This window comes from Liolophura sinensis, chromosome 11 (genome assembly GCF_032854445.1).
Source record: "Liolophura sinensis isolate JHLJ2023 chromosome 11, CUHK_Ljap_v2, whole genome shotgun sequence".
Taxonomy (NCBI): domain Eukaryota; kingdom Metazoa; phylum Mollusca; class Polyplacophora; order Chitonida; family Chitonidae; genus Liolophura; species Liolophura sinensis.
This window is the reverse complement of record NC_088305.1, coordinates 32,353,862-32,376,525: the sequence shown is the minus strand read 5'-3', so window position 1 is coordinate 32,376,525 and position 22,664 is coordinate 32,353,862. Positions and strand designations below refer to the sequence as shown.

General features: G+C 39.1%; 1 protein-coding gene across 1 annotated transcript in view; it reads left to right on the top strand.

Moving 5' to 3' along the window:
• Nucleotides 1-7,644: 7,644 nt before the first annotated feature.
• The window catches only part of LOC135477475 (5-hydroxytryptamine receptor-like), a 42,619-nt gene continuing 27,599 nt past the window's right edge, over nucleotides 7,645-22,664 (top strand). The window contains exon 1 of the mRNA XM_064757592.1: nucleotides 7,645-7,756. The gene's annotated coding sequence lies outside the window, so the exon portion shown is untranslated. The remainder of the gene's footprint in view (nucleotides 7,757-22,664) is intronic.

Genomic DNA, 22,664 nt, shown 5'->3' with positions numbered 1-22,664 from the left:
AAGAAATTACTAAAATTTTGTGCTTTGATATGAACACTTTTATATTTTTAAAGGCGTTACGTGATTGTTTTTCCTTCTTATTCCAGTTCATGACCTAAATGTAATTTGCTCATCATATTTGCAACCAAATTAAAAAAAGTTGTTATCAGTTAGTATATCCAAAAATAAAGATACAGATGGATTTATTAGACATCCCAATCACCCCGCCCCCCCCCCCCCCCCCCCCGCCACGTCCCACCGCCCCTCCGCCCTCCGCCCTTTTATGTCCGGTTTGACGTCCTCTGTTTTCAAACAGAAAACAAACTGTCAGTTTTCATGCACTCGCGTTCAGTTTTATAGCAATAGTAGGTCCCCAGAATGAAAGATAGTTTTGGTGGGGACGGCGGGTTGTTGATTTCACAATTAGGAACAGTCGAGAAGTTAACTATTTAATCAGGCAATGAAACCCTAAAGTCGGTAAAGTGCCGTTGATGTTACATTATGCACGTCGGAGTCTTGCGAGCACTCTACAACTCCGGCATCAACCGCACCCCCTTTACATACCCAAACCCTGAATCGCAATCGATATGAAGCAATATCGACCATGACCACAAAAGGCAGCTTGTTATTGAAACTGGTAGATATCAAAAACTCTTTTCTCACTACTTTGCTTATCGACATGTCTGCTTATCAATGTCATTACGCCCTAAACCAGAAACACTTCTGTATTGCATTTGTATTGTACTACTGTATTACATGTAGCTACCTGACTGATAATACCAAACTGTGTAAATCTTTAATTTTGTTTTTCCTTTCACATCAAGAGCAAATGCAAGATTTGTTGCAAAGAAAAAAAAGTGATAAATATTGAATTTCCTACCACGCTTTGTTCATGGATGTTCCAGATTCTTCTACCTCTACAGCTGACATTCTCATTTCACGCCTTATTTAGAATAACAAACTGCCAGATAAGACTAACATCGTGCATTATCTTACTTCTCTAATTATGTCAATATATATTGTGGACAAACTCGCTAGTACAATGCATCGACTGAACATTTCTGTAAAATGAAAAAATGACAAATGTGTATAACATGGAGAACATGTATTTTTATTCTTCGTGCTAGTTAGTTTATTGATAAATGGATATTGCAGTAGTCGGACCGTAATCGGAGCTTTGAGGTGTTTAGTATGTAATATTTTTGCGACAAGTATCAATGATTTGAAGGGTTATACATATTTTGTTATGCACGTTTTTGATTACGTCATCTATCCAACTGTACATTTACCAGATTGTGGCTATATGGTTAGCACAAATTTTCTCTTGTCGGTTGACGGTATGCGATGACAGTAATTAAGTAATTTCATTTGTAGTGTTAAAACACAAACACAATCATATCTCAAACGTTGGCATTCAGTTTGCGGTGGTTGTAGCCATACGATATTATAGATGTTTATTTGTATAAAATTCAGTGTGATAATGTACAGTTTATCCCCAAAACTATAGATAATTACATAGCTGGCGCCGCTGGTCTGGAATTATTTCTGCGTATCGCACAAAAGGTACAATAGCGAAGCTCACCTAGCTCTGTTTCACTTTTCTTTCCCACACAAAGGCCATTGCATTGGTATCTATAGCAAACATTAAATAGGGCCAAAGTAAACACGGAAATAATTTTATCTGACGACTTGCGGTTTTGATATGTATTATCATCGCGCCTCAACTTGAAAGTAAACTCTGCTTGTCTGTTGAATATAACTGCGGAACAATTGGCATTCTTTTGGCATGGTATTGCATTCATTGTGCTCACTTCGTGCCTGATCGGTCGTTCTGTGGTTGACATTTATTAAATCCTATGGTTTTCCTATTAGTGAAAGTGTTCTGTCATTCAGTAATGTGCATCTGTCATTCAGTAATGCGCACCTGTCATTCAGTAATGTACATCTTCCATTCAGTAATGTGCATTCATCATTCAATAATGTGCATCCATCATTCAGTAATGTACATCCGTCATTCAGTAATGTGTATTTGTCATTCAGTAATGTGCTTCTGCCATTCAGTAATGTGCACCCGTCATTCAGTAATGTGCATCTGTCATTCAGCAATGTGCATCCGTCATTCAGTATTGTGTATCTGTCATTCAGTAATGTGCATCCGTCATTCAGTAGTGTGCATCCATCATTCAGTTATGTACATCTGTCATTCAGTAGTGTGCATCTGCCATTCAGTAATGTGCATCCGTCATTCAGTAATGTGCATCCATCATTCAGTAATGTACATCTGTCATTCAGTAATGTGCATCCGTCATTCAGTAATGTGCGTCTGTCATTCAGTAATGTGCATCCGTCATTCAGTAATGTGCATCTGTCATTCAGTAATGTGCGTCTGTCATTCAGTAATGTGCATCCGTCATTAAGTAATGTGCATCAGTGATTCAGTAATGCGCATCTGTCATTCAGTAATGCACATCTGTCATTCAGTAATATGCATCCGATCTCAGGGATCTTATCATGTAATAACGAAGATCTTCTCTTGTCCATAGTATATGTAATCCTCAGAATGTTAAAGCTCCACAAAGTGTATGGTTTCTTTGAGCTGGGCATCGTTTGTGAGAGTGAATTCGAAATGGTCATTCTACGGAAGACACTTCTGCAGACAACAGTGGCGAATTTGCATGGATCAGATACGAAACAGGTTGGAAACCTCTGAGTAAAAAAATTGACTTGTGGTATGGTCTTTTAAAGGATGTTCATCTGAATAAACCCAGCCAACAGGCTTTAAAATCTGAATTTTAAAATCTGAAGTAGAGCATTCAGATCAAATATCAGGCCATTTTCCAGTAAAAAAAACCAATGTCAAATCCCTAAAGGTCAGTTTCATTAATAAAATTAGCACCAAAATTTCTTAAACTTATAATGGAAGATAGTTAGTTGCCGGGAAGTGGTGTCTAAGAGGCCTACGTGTAATAATCGATGCGTCAAATCCAGTACGCACTCCACAACACTTTATGCTGTGTATAAGGCCCATGTTTGTATAATACAAATTATCATCCAAAAAATAAACTATTTACAGTACTAGTTTAAGAGAATTGATTTTCTGAAGATAACGTCCTTTCTTAACTAAGTTGTTTTAGAACCCAAAACGACTTTAACATGGGCGGGCGATGCACTCATCTGGCTTATTCAGGAGCTATACAGGTCTTTGTTTTCAACCTGCGTGGTTTTACAGCTTGAAGCACTTCTTCCTGGCATTTTTAGACCACATTCCCGAGTAGGCTATTTTGTAAACCATGATGAGTAACGGAATCTGAAACATCTGTAACAATGTGTAACGTGTTGTCGGTTATGATTTGGAATACGGCAAATGCCTGATAAAAAATGCTTGGTGTGACCATATAAGTAATAGTGTAATAAATTATTATATATGTAAATGTAACGCTCTAAGGCTAAGGTTAGATCTAAGGCTAGAAAAGTACATTTGGTGCAGATTGCAGTATTCCTGTAACGTCATGGTGACCAATTTACACTACCATATCTCATTAGAATCTGTACAGCTATTGTTAACTTTTTTTACAAATATACAATGTTACCAGTTTAAATGGTGTGTGTGATCAAAACAGAGATTGTAAACCAGTTTTCTCTTGAGGAATGGATGACTAGTAAGATTGCAACCTGCTTTGGCGAGTGAATTTTCAAAGAACAATATTATGTGCAAGTATCCATGGGACGACAACATTTGTCCAAAGTGGACCTCATGGGATTTGACTTGGAACAGAAATATTACTGCCATAGTGGCGATTGCTTATGGTATTCTCCGTATTATTGTTGGGCGTATTGTCTTTAGAGGGAGAATTATCTGCCCACCCTGGCTGAGGTAAATTTACAATTCAATTGTCTGTTTCGACACCTAGATTGGTAATGTCGTGGCATCCAACCGCTCATCATTTGTCGCCCAGCAATACCTTCTATTATATGATAAATACTTTTACTTTTAGAGTTATTTTGTTTCCCTTGAACTTGTTTGGAAATCAGTCTATCAGCGCGTACGAATCCTTTCCGCGAATTTCTTGCTTTTTTGACGAAAACCACTGTCTCCTCATGTCTGCAGACTTTAACTCTCTGAAAAATAAAAAGCTACGCACATACATGTATTTGTATGACATACTACCGCTGCCAGTTAAATACATATTAAACTCATATCGGGTTCTACCTGAATTTCCATACAATCTATAGATACATGTGTAAACTTATGCACACAGGACTGCATTCACCACCAGAATTCCCACTATGAAGGTGATGAGATGTATTACACTGTTTAGTATGACTACATATGATCTCGTATAGACATTAACATGTGTCTTCGTCCAGCGACAACATTTTTTACATCATAATGCCTTAACACGCCCTCACTTTTTTACCAGATTCTTTGTTGTAAAATTGAATTGCAGTATTCAAAGGTATGTTTACGCTTGCAAGAATCATTAATATTTCATTGACGATAACTTAATACACGCCTAAATGCAAGCCACTATAGTGAGGAATCGATCACTAATCAAATCTGTGGTAATTCTGCAACTTATTTACTCATGCATATGCCGATTTATTTAGCAGTTCAATGCGGTGTTGACAAATGCAATTACCCTTCTCACATCTATTTATAGATGTAGCGCATGCGCTGACGTGACTGACTCGAATACCTACCAATCCCTCTTCACGTGGACTGTTCGGCAGTATGGGGAAGTCAGAATGGTGCGGCGATGCACTTTACATAACTATTGTTATTCTCCTCCACTATTCTCCTCAAGAAGAAAAAAGGCGGACGTAGCCGTCACTGAAACAAGTCCCTTAAGGCGACCCAATTTGCTAAATTAAAACTCAAAAGACTTGAAAGCTGTGATCCTTCCATACTAAAGACAGATGCTATGTGGTAAACGATATTAATTCCGGGTGCTTTTTGCTGTAGTAGCCATACAAAGCAGCCCACGCTGCTGTCAAGTTAATTTCTGCTTAACAATGCAGCTTTTTAAGGTAAAAGCGTTTTGCTTTGGAATTTCTATTCGGTAATGAACAGTTCCAGTTGGAACACTTGCACAACATATCGAAATTCTTGCACCTTGCTTTTTAAGGAAATCTGCCTATTTTAGCTGATGGGCCTTTGGATATAGTGTCGGTAGTTCACATTTGTTGGTACATATTTAGTTCACTCCTTTGCAACCACCAGTTACTGGAAACTGTAACCAGGAGGGCTTTGAGTCCAGTTCGTACTGGGTTTGCTCATTATTGTCCATTGTCACTCCTTTTATGAGTTCAGAATGCTGCACATGTATACGGTCTTGTAAAAGTGGTTAAATTTCTCTGTTGCTATTTTATAGATTTATTTATTAAAATGCCCACACAACGCGCTTAATATGTATATTCCTATAATATGTATATTCCTTTTTTAGTAATGATCACTTGAAATACAAAAGAACGTCATCTTTTAGATTACATTCACGCTTGTTAGCTGACAATGTCATTCACAATGCACTGGCACAGAGTTTGCTTTTTTAACGCCGCTGTGTAAAACCAGCAATGGAGTTTAATTTTTGTTGTTGGAAACGCAGTTCTTACATAGAAATGCATAGTACACAGCTCTGGAGCTAACAAATTACTTCAAACTTCTTTAGAATGAATGATTGATATCCCAGGAAGCCATTTACGATTTATGTTTTATAGGCAGTCTTGATCAACGAATGTGGACTCGGTATGAAAGATAAATGGCTTAGTCTCGTAACGTCAAAAGAAGACCACTTTGTCCACCTCGATTCAGATTCAAACTCTATAGCTTCGACAATTTTATGCATAGATTTGTCAGCTATTGCAATGTGGTCGCTTCTCTGGTTTTACTGTCCATGCTGTTCTCTGTCCATTGTCATACATTTGTTTTTCATTATGCATGCAACACAAAATCTTTTTACAAAACTAAAACATAGTGAAGCTAGCAATCATTAGGTTTACTTTCTTGCTCTTTCCAGCTCAAGGACATATCTGGCACAGTTCAACCTGACACCTGATGTCAAGATAAAAATTACATTCTGTTACAGTTCCACACAAAAGAACCTATCATGCTTTGCGGCGTTACCATTCAGTATTAATTCCTTTCACAATGCAATGTTTCAACACCAAATCCTGTTGATGACTACGACATATGTCCATCCCTGACTCTTTTGGGGTTTTCTATACTGTTCGTTGTTCTTGGATATAGTCCAACTTTTAAACAGTTATTGATTGGGATACTTATACGGTGACACAGACTAAGTAATCTGTTAGAGCCTGGAATGCCGTTTTTTATGGCATAAAGCATTGTTGGACAACTTATTGATGAAAAGGAATAGTGATCCAGATCTACACTCTGTTTTACTTAGCTTTTCCAAATTTTTTCAAATTGTTATAGAATTAGGCCTAATAGGGAGTTGTTTCTGAGCATTTTGGCACAAGTGTTGAATTATTTCACCATCATGTTTGGTATGCTCTAAAATTAGACATGAAAAAGCGCGCACCTTTATTCTTCTGCACTTTTTAAGCCTTATTCGTAATTCTTGTAAATGATGCATATTTACCGCCTTAAGTGACTTTAGGAACAGGACATTAGTGAAATACACGTAAAAAATCATTCTGAAATTTGCCCTGGGTAAATGTTTGATACAATTTTTTCCCCGAATTGAGAATTCTGATTTGACATAATTGTGCCCACCACCATTTTCCCGCCCTGTTCCCCGGGGAGTGTATTTTAATTCACTGGGATGTGAAAACATCAGCGGGAAAACATCAGTAAACTACCTGCTCTGCCTATTCCCCGCTGGATAGAATCTCATTTTCCAGAATATCGGGCAAACATCGAACTACCACAAAAAGTCTGTTTGCCATTGATGCACTGTCTCTTTTTTTCTGAGGCAGAATTCATGAACGATAATGAAAGTATTACAACACGGGTATTTCTAGTTAACTCATTAAGCTCTGCACCAAACTGCACGGTGCAAACACGGGACATTAGACGTCGGTGTAGCTGCTGAGTAGACAGCCGAAAATCCAAAGAAGAAGGCCAATTTTATCATACTGTAAAAATGTCACTTATATCAGAAATATTCGTTCATATACACTAATCAAATAGATAAATAAAAGAAACGAACTTTATTCTACATTCCATGTGTAGTCGATTAGAAACATTGTCTGAAAACAAGGAGGTCATAGTTAGTGACACCTGAAGATGACGTAACTGTTCCTAGACGAGACCGTTTGCTGTGGAATCACCCATAGAAAACAATCGTATAATTCGGTCAGCGACATGCATTTCACCTTGTTGATCAGGGTAAAATTGCGGCGGTGTTTAACTGTGGCTCAATGAGACCAACAATCTGACCTGTATATAATACAGCAGCGGCGCTGCCTTACTTCTTGATTTGCCAAATCTTTTTAATTATACTCAGCCTGTCCTCTGAACTTTACACTAATTAATCCTGGTTGTTTACTGGCCTCGGGCAGACAATATCAACAAGTTTGCTGTGCGTGTCGGTCTTCCTCGCTATCTATGTAGGGTAGCGGTATGATAATGCCATAACAAGAGATCAGAATAATGTCCATCACGATAAAGTGTGCACAAAATACCAGCTCACGACGACAACGTGTATCACAGCGAACGGCAATGTATATCGCTGAACAGTAGGCCTACACGGTGAATACCTGTAGACGTCAATGAATATCACAGCACAGTACACGGTGAATGATAGCTGACTGCTAGGTAAGTCCATCTAAAGTACACGGTGAATACCAGTTGACACCAATGTACATTGTACTATAGTACATGGTGGATACGAGTTTGTTCACTTATTTTTCACTCACACTGTGGTCAAGTATATGGTTCTAAAGTACACCGTGAATATCAGTTAACGCCAGTGTACATCGCATTATAGTACATCGTGAATACGAACTTGTGTACTTATTTCTTACACTGTGGTCATGTAAATCGCTCTGAAGTACACCGTGAATACTTGGCGCTAACAACTGCAGACAGTACACCGTGAATACTTGGCGCTAACAACTGCAGACAATGTTTCCTGTGGTTTGTCAATATTTCAGTTAATAAATCAGCCAGTTAATTGACATGACGTACATACCTCAATGGGCTACGGCGGAAGAATAAAGGTATCACACTCAGCTTAAATGGGCACTCGAACGTAAGTACGAATTTGACAAAGACCGGATGTTGCTTTACTGAGGTTCAGAGCGGTTGATTACTTTGCCTCGGCAAGTCACTGATTGCAAAAAAAATCCATTCGAGCCGTAATAGCAGTGCTTTACCCTTCATCTTCAAATTTTATCTCATCCGAACCAAAATCATGACTGTAAAAATCCTAATTTTAAAACGTGGACGTCTGTTGTCTTCTCAACTTAAATCATACTCATTTCTGTTGTCTTCTCTACTTACATCATACTCAGATCTATTGTTTTCTCTACTTAAATCATACTGAGTTCTGTTGTCTTCTCTACTTAAACTATACTCAGATCTTTTGTCTTCTCTACTTAAATCATATTCTGTTATTTGGCGTTGACGAAGACAACTTTGTTCAAGCATTCATAAGCTGAAATGTAATCAGCCGCTCACGTAAGGAATTAAAAAAGGAAAGACTTGTAAGCAAGACAATTCGAGACTAATGTGATATCTTTTCTCAGGCAGCGAGACATGATAGAAAACAAGCCAAACTGTTGTAGAAAATGCGTCGACGTTCACATATATAGTATAGATTATTTCCGGTATAGCCAGATGCTGTCATCGTAATGATACGCTGGGTTTGTTCAGTCAGGCTAATCACCATGATGTACAGAAAGTAACAATATATAGAGACAAGGGTGACCGGGCATTAGGCTTCAAAAATGAGTCCGCATGCTTAGGGACCCTATCTCTCCACATGGCGGAATGACTGGACAACACTCAGTGACGCAACCTCAACGCATACCCACCCACCAACTCGTCTTCCTCATCAGCAACCTTCTCGTGCCGAGTGAGTTCAGTTCCACGGAGCATTTCGCCGCTAATTTCAAAAGAAAGAGCGGCTTCTCTTTTAAAGGAGACGTTCGATTCAGCGTGTCGCTTTGAAGTCTAATACGTGCTTTACGGTGACAGCGTTTGTGAGATACGGTGTTACTTCAGAGATAGGTTTGCCTCACCCACACACGCGCGTGCGCGAGCTGCTGGAAAACATCTTCGGACGGGTGTTACCTACAGAAGTGTGGATACCGATGTTTGATCTTCCTGTCTGCCGTGATTTTTTGTGACTTGATAACACCGAGCACGTACTCCGGCTCATGATTTCCTAGAAACCCGGACGGATAAAGTTTCCGCTTAAGGCTGCTAAGTATTTCCCGATGCCCCTGGTCGCCTATCAGTCATTATGACGCAGCCATGGTGTCTCACTCGCTTTACAGCTGGCGTCCACCGAAGAGTCTTAGGACGAAGCGTATAATTAGAACACATCGTTAACATACACATGACTTCCGCAAACTCTTATTCAAATGAAACTAATCACCGCTCACATATTTTCTGGTCCTCCCATGTAAATAGGTGACTTCAGGAAACTATTCATCTAACGTTCTCGGTCATGGTCTTTTGGAACCGCTGTCCACTTTTTGACTGTTTCCAGAGCAGACTGTCCTCTTGACACCAAGTAATTAGAGACAGGTAAAGTCATAATTGACTATATAGTCTGACAGCTGACGTAGACAAGAGGAACAAATGATTCCAGTCATTTCATTATACATTAGAATACAAACTTAAAACGGCAAAGCCATAATTTTCTTTTCGTCATATTTTGTGGATTTATCACCCAGGTAGCACATCATTTAAGCAAGATTCTTGAAACTGTAGGGCTGTATTTCACTTCTTGTATTACCACTTATATGGTACCAACCTTTACTCAACTGACATAATTAAACACTGACAGAAGCAGGATAAAAACTGACGAGTAGCTGCGATGTACCGGTTATGCCTGTGGATTATATCAATTAAGACTTTGTTTTTATTTCTTTACCTTAGATGCCTTCTTATGTTTCTCGGATTGTATTTCTGGATACAAATAATTTAATATAAAGTGTTTTTTTTCTTGCTACTCTTTTCCACCTTATCACTTTAATGAGAGAGCAAATAAATTTTGCATATGCCTTGCACCATCACGCTGTCCGCCGGCCCTGTTGTATCACACCTTGTTCTTGAATCTTCTTTCGTCGAAAGAAAATTTTCCATAAATTTAAATTAAATTTCAGTTCCACTTAAGCTGGCTGAGCTAAACATTTTAATATGTTTTGATTCAGACTTAGTAATTGCTTACAACGTTTCTGTCTCTAGGCGTACGACGGCAAGATTGATGAAACGGATAGGAGTGACGGTTACTCGATCTGCTCATTTGAAGTATTTACTCGCGCATCAATTTTACAAAAAGGTAATTGAGTGAAATCTTTCGCAATCAAAGTTCCTAGTTACATGTACTATATAACACACTATAATACTATAATAAAACACATAGTACTATATAACTGAGTAACTGGTGAATGAATGAACCAATAAATGATTGTGGTTTAAAGGCCACATATTATGTATAATGCAGTCGTATCGTGGCATGCAATCGTTTCATCTTAACGTCAGAAAATAGTTCTTTATGTAAAGCTAATGTGCGTTTGCAAATAAACCCATAAAGTGCCACCCTCATCTTTGAGTTCGTTAACAGATTTTTTTCAAAACGCCCATTTCATTTCGACTGGATTTTAGGTTTACGCTCGGTTTACGAACAAATACATCCTAATGGAAGGAGCTTTGCCGAGAAAACGGGGAGCGGAAAGTTTTTGAAAGATGCGAGAGTGTTTTTGTTGGCGAAGGCAAAAGACATCCCTGATACTCCACGACCAGCGGTTATTCTTTGGATTACTTTAGGTGGAAAGCAAAGTGAAGCTTTTGAAAAGTTATGTAATGCAGAGAACCCTAGCCTCTGACGTAAGAGATGTAGAAATCAATTCACACAATTCGAACTGCTTCGACTCTGTAAAACGCAAACCACTATCGACCGTCTCGTTGTATACGTGATTGCAATTGTAGTTATTTGGCTAGGCCGTTTAGCAAACTTCGCATTTGAGAGCGCCAAACTTGCTCACGAAGCTTCAGGCACTTGGAAATCGGATGGATCATGCAGCTAGCGTAACTTGGACGCCGGAAGTGGATGGATCAATAAAACATCGCTCGTCGTTAAATTCATAATTGTGGATACATTCCATGTCTATTTTCAATCAATTCTTTAATTCATCTATCAAATGGTCGGTGGTGATGTCTGAACTAAGTTATATTCTCTACTGATTGATATCCCCCCATCCCACTCACACACGATTAACCCAAATTCTGTATTCACAGCAGAATCGGCGATATAATTGTCGTTTGCTATATAACGCTAAAAGAGTCGCTATAGGCAAAAAATCATTTCTCTTATTTTATAAAAATGTAAAAATCCCTTCACCTGGAAAATGGTAATATTTCACATTAGGGGTTGGGTACCTGACAGGCCTGCTGTGTTTAGCATTGACGTACATGAACTGTGACTCGCTATTTCCCGGTTACCATTGCAGTTCACATTTTACAACCGCTTGGTATTTACGTTTACTGCCATGTTACATTTCTAGCGTTTGTGTGTGTGTGTGTGTGTGTGTGTGTGTGTGTGTGATAAATAAATACCTTTTCAGTTTGAAATAAGGCGGAAATAGTTCACGTGTTCAACTGTTAGTATTGTTTGCAAAATGTTGTGGTACAGAAAGAAAGAGCAATTTTGGAGGTGCTAATTTGTGGTAAGATGAGTGGTGTTGTTAAGGAATGTTGTCCTGCTTGGCGGATTGTTATCGCTAAAGTGTGGGTCAGTAATGATCAGAGTTTCTGGCTCAAATGCAAATACTGAGCAGCAGCTTCAGCGGATGAACGTGATCTAAACCCATCTGAAAAACTGAATCTTCAAACCTAAAGCAATTCTTCAATGCGTTGTATTATTGTCCTTTTTTTGATATGGTTTTCATTATAGCTTATCACACTGTGTCATCTTTTACTATTTTACATTTAACAGTCTCAAAGCCAGCATATTGACTGTGCTACTCCGAACCTAAACTAAAACTAGATAAACTGAAAGACACGATATTTGTAATCTCCAATCAGAAATGCCAGCACTATTCTGGGAAACTAGTTTATTTATCTAAATAGAAATGTAAACGTTATTTATATTACCTCTAACAAAAAAGAAAACCAAACAACAGTGCCATGCAGCCCTAACTGCCTATATACAGAATTACATATGTGATCATTCCAGCTACAAACATGGAGGCAAGATTCTCCAGTACGAGCTATATAACATATTTGTATAGCTATAAATCAAACGAGCAGCTCACCCTCTTAACAATGCAGACAGCTTGGACTATTTTGGGCGCTCTCACCTCGCCACGCTCCTTATCTAAATACCTTCTAGAGAAAGCAAAAGATTCAGAACGTCGCGGGTTTCACTAATGGTTTGCAAGTAGCGCTGACGTCATTGCTGGTTCAAGGTTGTTTCAATCGTAAACACATGTATATGTGTAAACATGTTACGTAAAACCAACGGCAGCCAGCAAGGTACTGACCGGCACGAATATCAATCCACAAAGCATTACTCAGCAGTACCAAATATGTGTGATTCACACACTAAGTTGATGTTGGTATCCGCTTACAGCAGCTGTGTGGTTCTTTTATAACACTAATTCTGTGACGGTTATATGTGACAGAAGTGTAACTTCCAGAGGATCTTAATTGGAATTAAACGCGCTATTAAAGTATCTACATTAAACTACAAGCTACCATCCTTCAGATATATCTGGTACATTTGACGAATGCCTCAGGAATTAAGCCCAACATTATTTTGTTTACAACCACAATATACATCCACATTTCAATACAAATTTTAATTTTTTTTTATTGTCAAAACCTTACCCCTTCTCCCAACCTGCTGTTGCCGTTTGTTGTATTAAACACGTTTGAAAGGGAAAGATGAGAAAAATGGCGGGAATAAGCTTGATCTGTGGACATAGTTGTAGTGTAAACGAGGAAGGATATGTTCCACTGACACAAGGTATGGATGGTAGTCTAAATATTGCCAGCAGAATCAAACATTATTCATTCATGACCGGCCCAAAAACGACCAAAGAAGAGGACAGCATGAGCTTTACGGAACCTTCCTCACGTTGCCGACAGACCTGGCCATGTACGACCAGACAGAAGGACAGCATGAGCGTTACGCAACCATCCGCAGGTTGCCGCCAGACTTGCCCACATACGGCGAGAGAGAAGGACAGCATGAGCTTTACGGAACCATCCTCAGGTTGCCGGCAGACCTGCCCACATACGACCAGAGGAGGACAGCGTGAGCTTTACGGAACCATCCACAGCTTGCAGGCAGACCTGAGCACATGCAACCAAAGAGAGGGACAGCATGAGCTTTCCGGAACCATCCACTGGTTGCCAGCAGACCTGACCGTGTATAACCAGATAGGACAGCATGAGCTTTACGGAACCATCCACAGCTTGCCGGAAGACATGAGCATGTACGACCAAAGAGAGGGACAGCATGAGTTTTACGCAACCATCCACTGGTTGCTAGCAGACCTGGCCTCGTATAACCAGATAGAAGGACAGCATGAGCTTTACGGGACCATCCACAGCTTGCCGGCTGAACTGGCCACGTACGACTAGAGAGAGGGACAGCATGAGCTTTATGGAACCATCCATAGGTTGTCAGCAGACCTGGCCACGTAGGACAGAAGAGAGAAGGCCAGCATAAACTAGAAGGAACCATTATTTAAAGCAAAAGAAAGCCAAAATATGAAGTAGGGTTTACTAAACAGACAGTTGAAAATTATATGTTAAAATACTTTCATTTATTTTTTCAGATTTTTAAGAGGGTTGAAAGGCATTCAACAGTTTGAAAACTGTTGTGGGCTTTATAACGTCATCTTTTTTCCTGATGTTCACCGGAAGGGAGAAATTTTTGGGAACATTATTTCAGTAATATTTTACTCATGGGGAAAAAGAGTTACTCTAACACTCAGTGTCGTTTTTAGATTTGAAAATTTTTTCCTGTGACGTCAGATCTCTTAAAATCTTAACTGATATGATCACATTAGAATTCAACTGTTTGAGCGCCTCTTTTCAAAAAATAAGAAAATAAATGTTAGTATTTTTATGTATAGTTTTAAGTGGTCTATTTAGTGCTGCCTACTTCGATTGTTAGAGGTCTTTGCCTTTAAGGTTGTCAGCTGAGTTTGGGGCTCCAGACTTGAGGTTCTGAGATGGACAAGGGTTCTTAATATATTTTATAACTTAAAACCGTTATATATTATGTGTTCCCTATCTCAACTCCCATCATCTAAAAATAAGCATTTAAATAGCATTTCAAATTTTGTCAAATTGGCCTTGTGGATTCGGGTTCGTCCTGACGGGGCGAACAATAATAAGTTTTTGAAGATCTAAGGCACCAAATATGTTCTGATAATGGTAGCAATGAGGGAACTGTACCGTACTTAAATGTACGCTCTGTCTGGCGTTTTCAGCGCGTGTAATCCACACGGAATCCGTCCAACCGGACAGTCGACTTGACACTTTATTGGTGCCGTGGAATTAGATATATATACTGACACGGTTGAATGGCCATGAACTGGCAAGGGTGGACGGTATCGCCGACAACGTCAGGAGTCTTTGACGCTTTGCCAAGCAGATCGACCGAAACAGTTACATTCTAGAATGAAATTCCGACCTGGCAGGCATTCCGAGGACAACGTCTACTTGAACATATCAGTGAGCAAGTCAAATGAAAACGCTCGTTATTTGTTATCGGGTTGGTGTCGTTTTAGCCAATGTGCGGGACGAGAAAAATGAGGGATCGTCATCTGAAGGGCACCACCAAATATGTTTGGTGAAGTGGATATATATATATATATATATATATATATATATATATATATATATATATATATATATATATATATATATATATATAAAGAAAACATATGCATTTGGCTGTACCAATATGACAAGCCTCAACAGGTATACCTATCAAACATGTCATCCTGCTAAATTTGAACACAAAGTCTGTTGTCTGAGTGATACTAGAATGCAGATTATTCTGTTAAGAATGGCACATATCTTGTGTTAATTCAACAAAAACGTTGTGTTGGAAAAACAGGATATTATGCTTTATCTTATAGAACAGAATACATTCTAGCATCACTCAGACAACAGACTTTCTGTTCAAATTAACACATTATTTTTTCTTAAGTGTAACTAGCTTCACCCAAGGTCAAGGCTGGTGGATTTGTCCTCACAATGCTCCCATTCAGCCAATAGTAGTGATCTAAACTGAAGTAGTATCGTTTTGAACACGACATCACGAGAGTTAGAATACGTTTTCTCATTCATAATCTTACATTCCGTAAACCTAGTTTCAACACCAAGAACTAGTGGAATGCTGGACAATGGTTGAATAGAGCAATATGATTTACGGCATCTGCTCCAACAAACTGCTCGCAGTCTACACTACTGTCTCGGTGAATGGACTACATTGTCTTTTATAAGTGAATTTCCGAACTTCCTACTCTACAGCCATACAGTCATGCATTCATATACTACAAGATATAGAAAAAATTCATTTGTGAAAGTAAAATTATACTAAAACGTGCAATCAATTTCAAATATGGCAGTGTCAGAAACAGGGTTTAGATTAAAGTCGATAGCAGTTTTAGGTAACTTGTGTCTCCCTTCGTCAAAACATATTGAACTCCGGCCAAATTCCAATATAAACGGAATTTTGGTAGCGAGTGTGACTGATTTTACAGGCAACGGAGTATAGATGGTTGGCTAAAAGAAACAAACTACAGCATGGTACGCAATCTGGGTACCGATTTAATTCATTCCCTTAAAACATTCCGTGAGCCTTTCCATCATCAGTGAAAACTGTTGATTGCTTCCTTTTGCATGAATCCGTCCTAATTTCATACTTTACGTACTTGTTTAGTTCTTTGGTTGTTTGTGTTAAGCGTCGTTTTGGGATGTGGTCTTGCGATTATTGACGCTGAATGGTCATTATGCTTCACGGCTGATATACGAATGCGTGTTTCGGCGCATTGAAATATCGGGAGCAGTTATTTTTAGTTGTATTTTTGGAGGGGTTGAGTACAAGGTGATATAGAAAACGGCAAACGAAAATTCACACTGCTTACATTGAAGCGAATTCAAAAACATAACGGAACCTGCCGGTTGGCTAGCTCATGACTGTGGGCTGATGGGATACTCGATACAATCATGAGAAGTCCGAAACCAATTGACCGTCACAAAAGCGGAGACAGGATTGTAATTAACAAGTGTGGTTTAGGGTAAGCTCTGAGGATTACGTTTGCGTCTCTGGAGGGGATATATGTCAATATAGCGACTACAGCTCGCTGACGGCAAAATTATGAAACTCGACCCATGCGTGGCTGATCTGCCCATTTCCAGACAGGTATCATTATTGGAGCCGAATTCGCACAGACTGGTAACCGCAATGTATCCACGAGAATTGCATTGCTCACAGACAAAGTAGACATTTATGGATGTCTGTGAACATATCAGCTAGAATAACCAGTTAAAACAAAAGAGGCAAACAACCAAACAAGAAAAAGTGTGCGATATAGGTATAGTTTTATGATCATTAAACACTATATACTATAGCAAAAGCGATGAAAACAAAAACATGCAATCATTTATCAAGCGCATCACCGCAAAGAGCATACTTTTCTGGCGGACTCCAGGCGATTCACAAACTTTGCTTCAGGGTTTAATTTTTCAGTACAGTGTGTGTTAAGGCAAAACATCTATGTGCTTAACAAGGGTGTCACAGATTTGTTATATTCCCTAGCAAGGAACAAACCTCTTTCATTTCGATGCACGCAAACATTACTTAATTCCTGTGAAGTGATACAAGAATTTCACGACAGTTCCGTGTAAGCTGTTTCCCCCTGGGTGTTATTTTCCAACCATCACAGCGATGTAATGGCAGCGCCTTATCAGCCATTGTTGAGCTTCGTACATTGAAAGATTATCACAAAATCCCCGTGACGTCATTTAGCCACGTGGCTGTCTGTATTCCGTGAAAATCTTACGCCTACCCCAGCTCTCACGGCTGGTCTTCGGTTCTGATGGCATCCTCAGTTAGTAAATGCCTTATATGACACCAACATCGCGTAAAAGCCCCAGTAACGAGTGCGTCAGTCAGCCTGCAAATCAACTCATCAAAGGCATCTAACTTCTGTGTTTGATCATGTCCATCATTCTTTCCCGTCGCTTCGGGCAGTAGCTACATCATCAGTCTGTCAGTTTAGCAATCAAGTAGCCCATTGGACGTTTAGCCCACCTGTCAGTAAACTTCTCAGTCAATCTGTCCTTGCGCCATTCGGTTCACCACCCAGTATGCCATCCCATGCTTCAATCCACCCGTAAGTCAATCAGTCAGTGATTCTATCAGTCAGCAAATCAGCGGGTGTTATTATTATTATCCTGTTATCAATAAGCAGGTGTTAAACTTAAGTCAGTCAAATTGCATTCAACATTTAATTTAAATAATATTCCACGAGGAGAGACATTTACATAGGCTCTATCTCTTTGTCGATCCTATTCATTTCTTTGAATAATAAATTAGAAAGAGAATAAGTAAAAGTGAAGAAGCATTTCATTCTAACGCTTCATCAATCACTTAGTCTGTTCATCGAATTTATCAGTCAGTCAGTCAGTCAAGCAGTATATAAGTCTGTCAGTTCATGAGTCAGACAGTCCATACTTCAATCAATCAGTCAGTCAAGCAGTACATAAGTCTGTCAGTTCATGAATAAGTCACTCCATAATTCAGTGAGTCAGTCCCTATTTTAGTCAATCAGTCAGTGCATAAGTCTGTCAGTTAATGAGTCAGTCCCTAATTTAGTCAATCAGTCAGTGCATAAGTCTGTCAATTAATGAGTCAGTCCCTAATTTAGACAATCAGTCAGTGCATAAGTCAGTTCATGAATCAGTCAGTCAGTCAGTCAATCATCCAAGTAGTGCATTATTCTCTGTTCATGAATCTGTGCGTCAGAAGAGACATGCGTATACCAGCCATCAACCAAGAGTCAATGGGTGAGTCAGTCGGTGAGTCAGTCCATAAGTCAATCAATTTGACATTCAATCAGTGCATTATTCTGCTGTCAGTTCATAAGTCAGTCAATCAGTCAGCCAGTTGGTCCATCATTTTGCCAGTCTATGGGTCAATCAGTCCAACAGTCAGACCATCACTAGCTTAAACTGGGAAGCATCTAACTTATATACAGCCATGCAAATGTGGATGTCCATATGAAAGATCCTGCTGGGTGAATCTCGAGACGATCGGGAAAATCCTGGAAATATCACACAAGCGTATAACAGGCACGGATCAAGCAAAGCTGCCCGATGACAAATTTCCCTGCGTACAACAAACAAAAAGAAAAGCTATCGACATGTATGAAATACATGGGCGTTGGCGCTTGTATGTTGCTATTTTCTAAACATTTAGAAACAACCCCGAGTAAGGTAAAATGGCAAGAGACCGGATTTCGCAGATCATACGTGTGACCATTTGCCAACCGCCACAATGTCATCGCTGCTCTAATTTTTACTCTTGTGTTATCTTTTATTTTGAATTCCAAAAATTTGTTTTGGACGTTTTAAGCTTTCGTGATAAAAGTATCTGTGGCACTGAAACTTTTCCGGCCAATATTCCTATCATTATCCTATATATTACTGTATATTACTGTATATTACTGTATATTACTGTATATTGCTTGCAAAGTTCCGCGGAGTAATTACTCAAACATAACCACACATTTGATGTTTTATATTGTGAAATATTACATTAACTTATTTATTATAAAAGAAAAAGCTCCAGATATTTACCTATATACAGTTAACTTATTCCACTCTGTTACTCTTGATAATATCAGCTCATAAAAGCCCTGTGGTCTCTAACACACAACGTGTGTTTCAAGCACGGCACAGATCAGTGAACTTTCCGTCCCGGCGACACCGTACATAAGACGCGTCAGTTCCATTAGCCAGCATGAGGTTGCATGGGTCAGCAAATCACATTATAAAGCCCATGCCTCAAAACATCATCAAAGAGAAGCATTCTCACACACTATCGACCAATCGCATGGATTGTAAATTAAAGAAGAAACTTAATATTTTTCAATGGTCTTAACAGGATATTGATGCATGCACACATAGCGGTATTTTTTGTGAAGCCGGCGCATTAATTCTGCTGTTTTGTCAGCTTCAAGAGAAGGTCGCAATTAGCCATAGCAGTATTGGGTGCTGAATTTATGATGCTGCGGGGTTCAGTTTCTTTTAAAACGTTAGCTACACAGTAAGTGTTAGCGTACGTAAATTTGCTTATATTGCCATTTGTTGTTCTTGAGAATCAATCTTATAAGTATAATCACCATTCTAAATAATAGTCTTGGTCTTATCCCGGTAGGTGGCGATCTCTTGTGGCATGAAAGCTTGGAATGAAATATATTTAACGCGATGTTTCGGGTTTAAGATTTTTTGCGTCTATGAAACTATACCCCATTTAAATCAACAGTGTTATGTTTTCTGAAAAAAAAGGCCATATATAATTGTATTTATTCGAGATAAAATAACGTAATATTTGCCTCGTCAATTTTTCACTTGACACAAGAAAGACAACATTGAAAATAATGGCGAACTATATGAATTATGCTTTGTGTGGTCACACGGCCCTCGTCATCGACTCGGTAAAAACGACGTCACGCTGAATATTTATTCTTAAAATGACAAGTTTTTCCCTTTTCTCTCCCCAAAAGACGATTCCATAATTAATTACATATGGAATATTGCCTGTTGATTAGTGAATGAATCAGTAATGAAGGGAATGGATCAACAGGCATTAGACATGCATTCGAGCAGAATTTGTAACTGAGTAAACACTATATTATCTTCAATGATGAACATTTTCCCAGCTCAAACGTCATTTGAAGCCACAGGTGTGAACCTTTGTTATTTCTGTGGGACCACTGCAATTGAGATTTTTCTGGAAAATCAATAGTTGAACTGCCCTCACTTTAATGTTTTCTTATGTTATTGCATATGTTGAAAAGAGTTTCTTGCCCATTATCTCAGGCAGGTGTGCGTCTTTATAAATCCATAAAGGTGTACTTAAGCACAGTGTAGAACGTTGTTCCAATTGCACGATAGCAGTCAGAAAATCTGTTTGCAAACTTTCTTACATGCGCTATCCTTAGGGTATCTTTCTATCGATCAACATAACGCGAAATAAAGAGGTGAGATACGATCTGTAGGTTATAGGTAAAGAAAACACGTAGAGTGTTTTTGAGGTAAGAAACCATAAAGCACTGAAAAATAGTTCGATTTCTTTCTTTTTGAAGTCTTTCAACCAAGTAAAATGCATTTGAAACGTTGGATTTTACGTGGCCCTTTCTGACCGACTAGAGACCAGTAACTTCACAGGAGGAGTTCGCCACTTACCACACATAGGCTGCTAAATTTCATCATTCAGCGTATATTTATAGACCTTTGAATGCATGGGCCGAATGGACCTTGAAACCAACAACTTTGGATAGGAATTATTGATGCGACGTCGCTGATATCGTCTACGTCACCATCAAACATGCTAGAAAACTTCTGAAAAGATAAATCAAGAGTTTAATGGTCTCTGATATATACTTCATTTGAATGATTTCTTTCGTTCAACCAAAATGGTGGTGCAAGTTAGAGTTGCTGTCTTAAAGAAGGTTTCAAAACCAGCTTCAAAGTTCACACTTGATGCTGTTGCTACAATTGGCATTTGTTACATGACACTGGACAATTAAACCCCGTATTTCACTAATGTCTTTCATCACACCTCTACATTGCACGCGATGATAACAGTCCTCCTATCATTTTAATAGCGATAATTAAAATGTCCAAACATTCACCATCCATAGATAAGGGTGTGGCTCAGGATTAACCGTTGACGTTGTAATGATTTATGTGTTATACATAAGAAAAGCCCTTTTCAATGCAAAAGCCCAGATCGTCGGCTAACTCGATCGACCTTTCACCATTATGTCGCATTCCCTAATGTAACACCGTCATATGGATCGGCTGCGACTTGAAATCAAGCGATACATGTATGACAAGAGAGCTGGGGTCACTTTCACAAAGCGGCGTACGACGTTTTTAATCGTACATTTGTCGTGCGATATTTTGTACGTCACTATCAACGTACCATTGTCCAAATACGACATCTTTGTGAAAGATGCCAGTGGGTTTTACCGACCGCTTTTGTAAGTGAAATATTATTAAACACAGCGTTAACCCCAAAACAACTGAATATCTCAGCTCATAAGTGATCATTAAACAAACCATTTGACCAGCAAACTGTAACCAGTTGATAAGGTGACGAGGTCAGCCATCTGGTCAATTTACAAAGTGCCCATTGTTTTTCCAGCAGGTGACACCCACACTCGTTATCGTTGGCGTCATGCAGCTTACACAATTACTCATCTAACTGCTTGACACTTTCGTCAAAGTACTTACCATCTGCTGAGCCGCCTTTTGGGTCTCCATTTCCACTTGGCGTTATCTGACGTCCATCGCATGAGTCTGGTCAAATGAACCCCTGATTGAGATTGAACGCCGCCTTGGCAGTATTTCAACAGTACCGTGGGTAAGATGATGTTAAAGGACGAAAATCACGTCATTTGTACAGAATATACTAACCCCTTTATCAATTTATCTAAAAGATTTATCTACAGTGTCTCACTAATGTGGTCGCTCTGAGTTAGAGTTCAATCACAAGCACCTGCCCTTGTAGCATGTAGCCTAGTTGTAATATATACGTTAAAAACTTCACTAAGGAAGACGTAACATAACAAAGGCAGGCGTCTGTGGTTCAACTCATGCCCAGTTTTCTTCCCCCATATTTATTGCGCAAAGCACCAATCAAACAAATGAAGTTAACCACGATATGAAATAAAGTCAACTGTGCAAAACAATCGCAGAACGCCGACAAAGTTTACAAAGTCGACCAGGACTGTTTTCAAGTCATTTTGATCCTGTCCATAATAAAAAAAATTAAACGTTTCATTCGAAAAGGGCCAATTCTGTTCAGGGCGCCCAGCACGGAAGAGATGTGGGCTGGTAGCCTTAAACAACAAGCTTTGTCTAGTTCTAAAATTCGTCTGAGGTGTTACTACACAAAGAATTGGTTTTCAACGAAAATGCACCATTATGTGTATCGATTTGGAGTCTGATATGTACTCGTTGATATCCCACACAAAACTTTGATAACATAGGAGCTCATCGCTTGAATTATGCTTACTAGCTTAGAACTGTTGTACAGTACAATACTTGTAGAGCTCAGGTTGTGCTCGTACTTATTTACGTTTGTGATATATGGTAGAGTTTCACCTGATATGTATCGATCCGCACAACAACAGACTTCAAGCATTTCCTGCCGTGCTGTACATGACATGAGTCTCATGTAGGTGTATGCTTTGATGAAAGGAAAGTGTCACTCTTACAAACAGATCATAAGCAT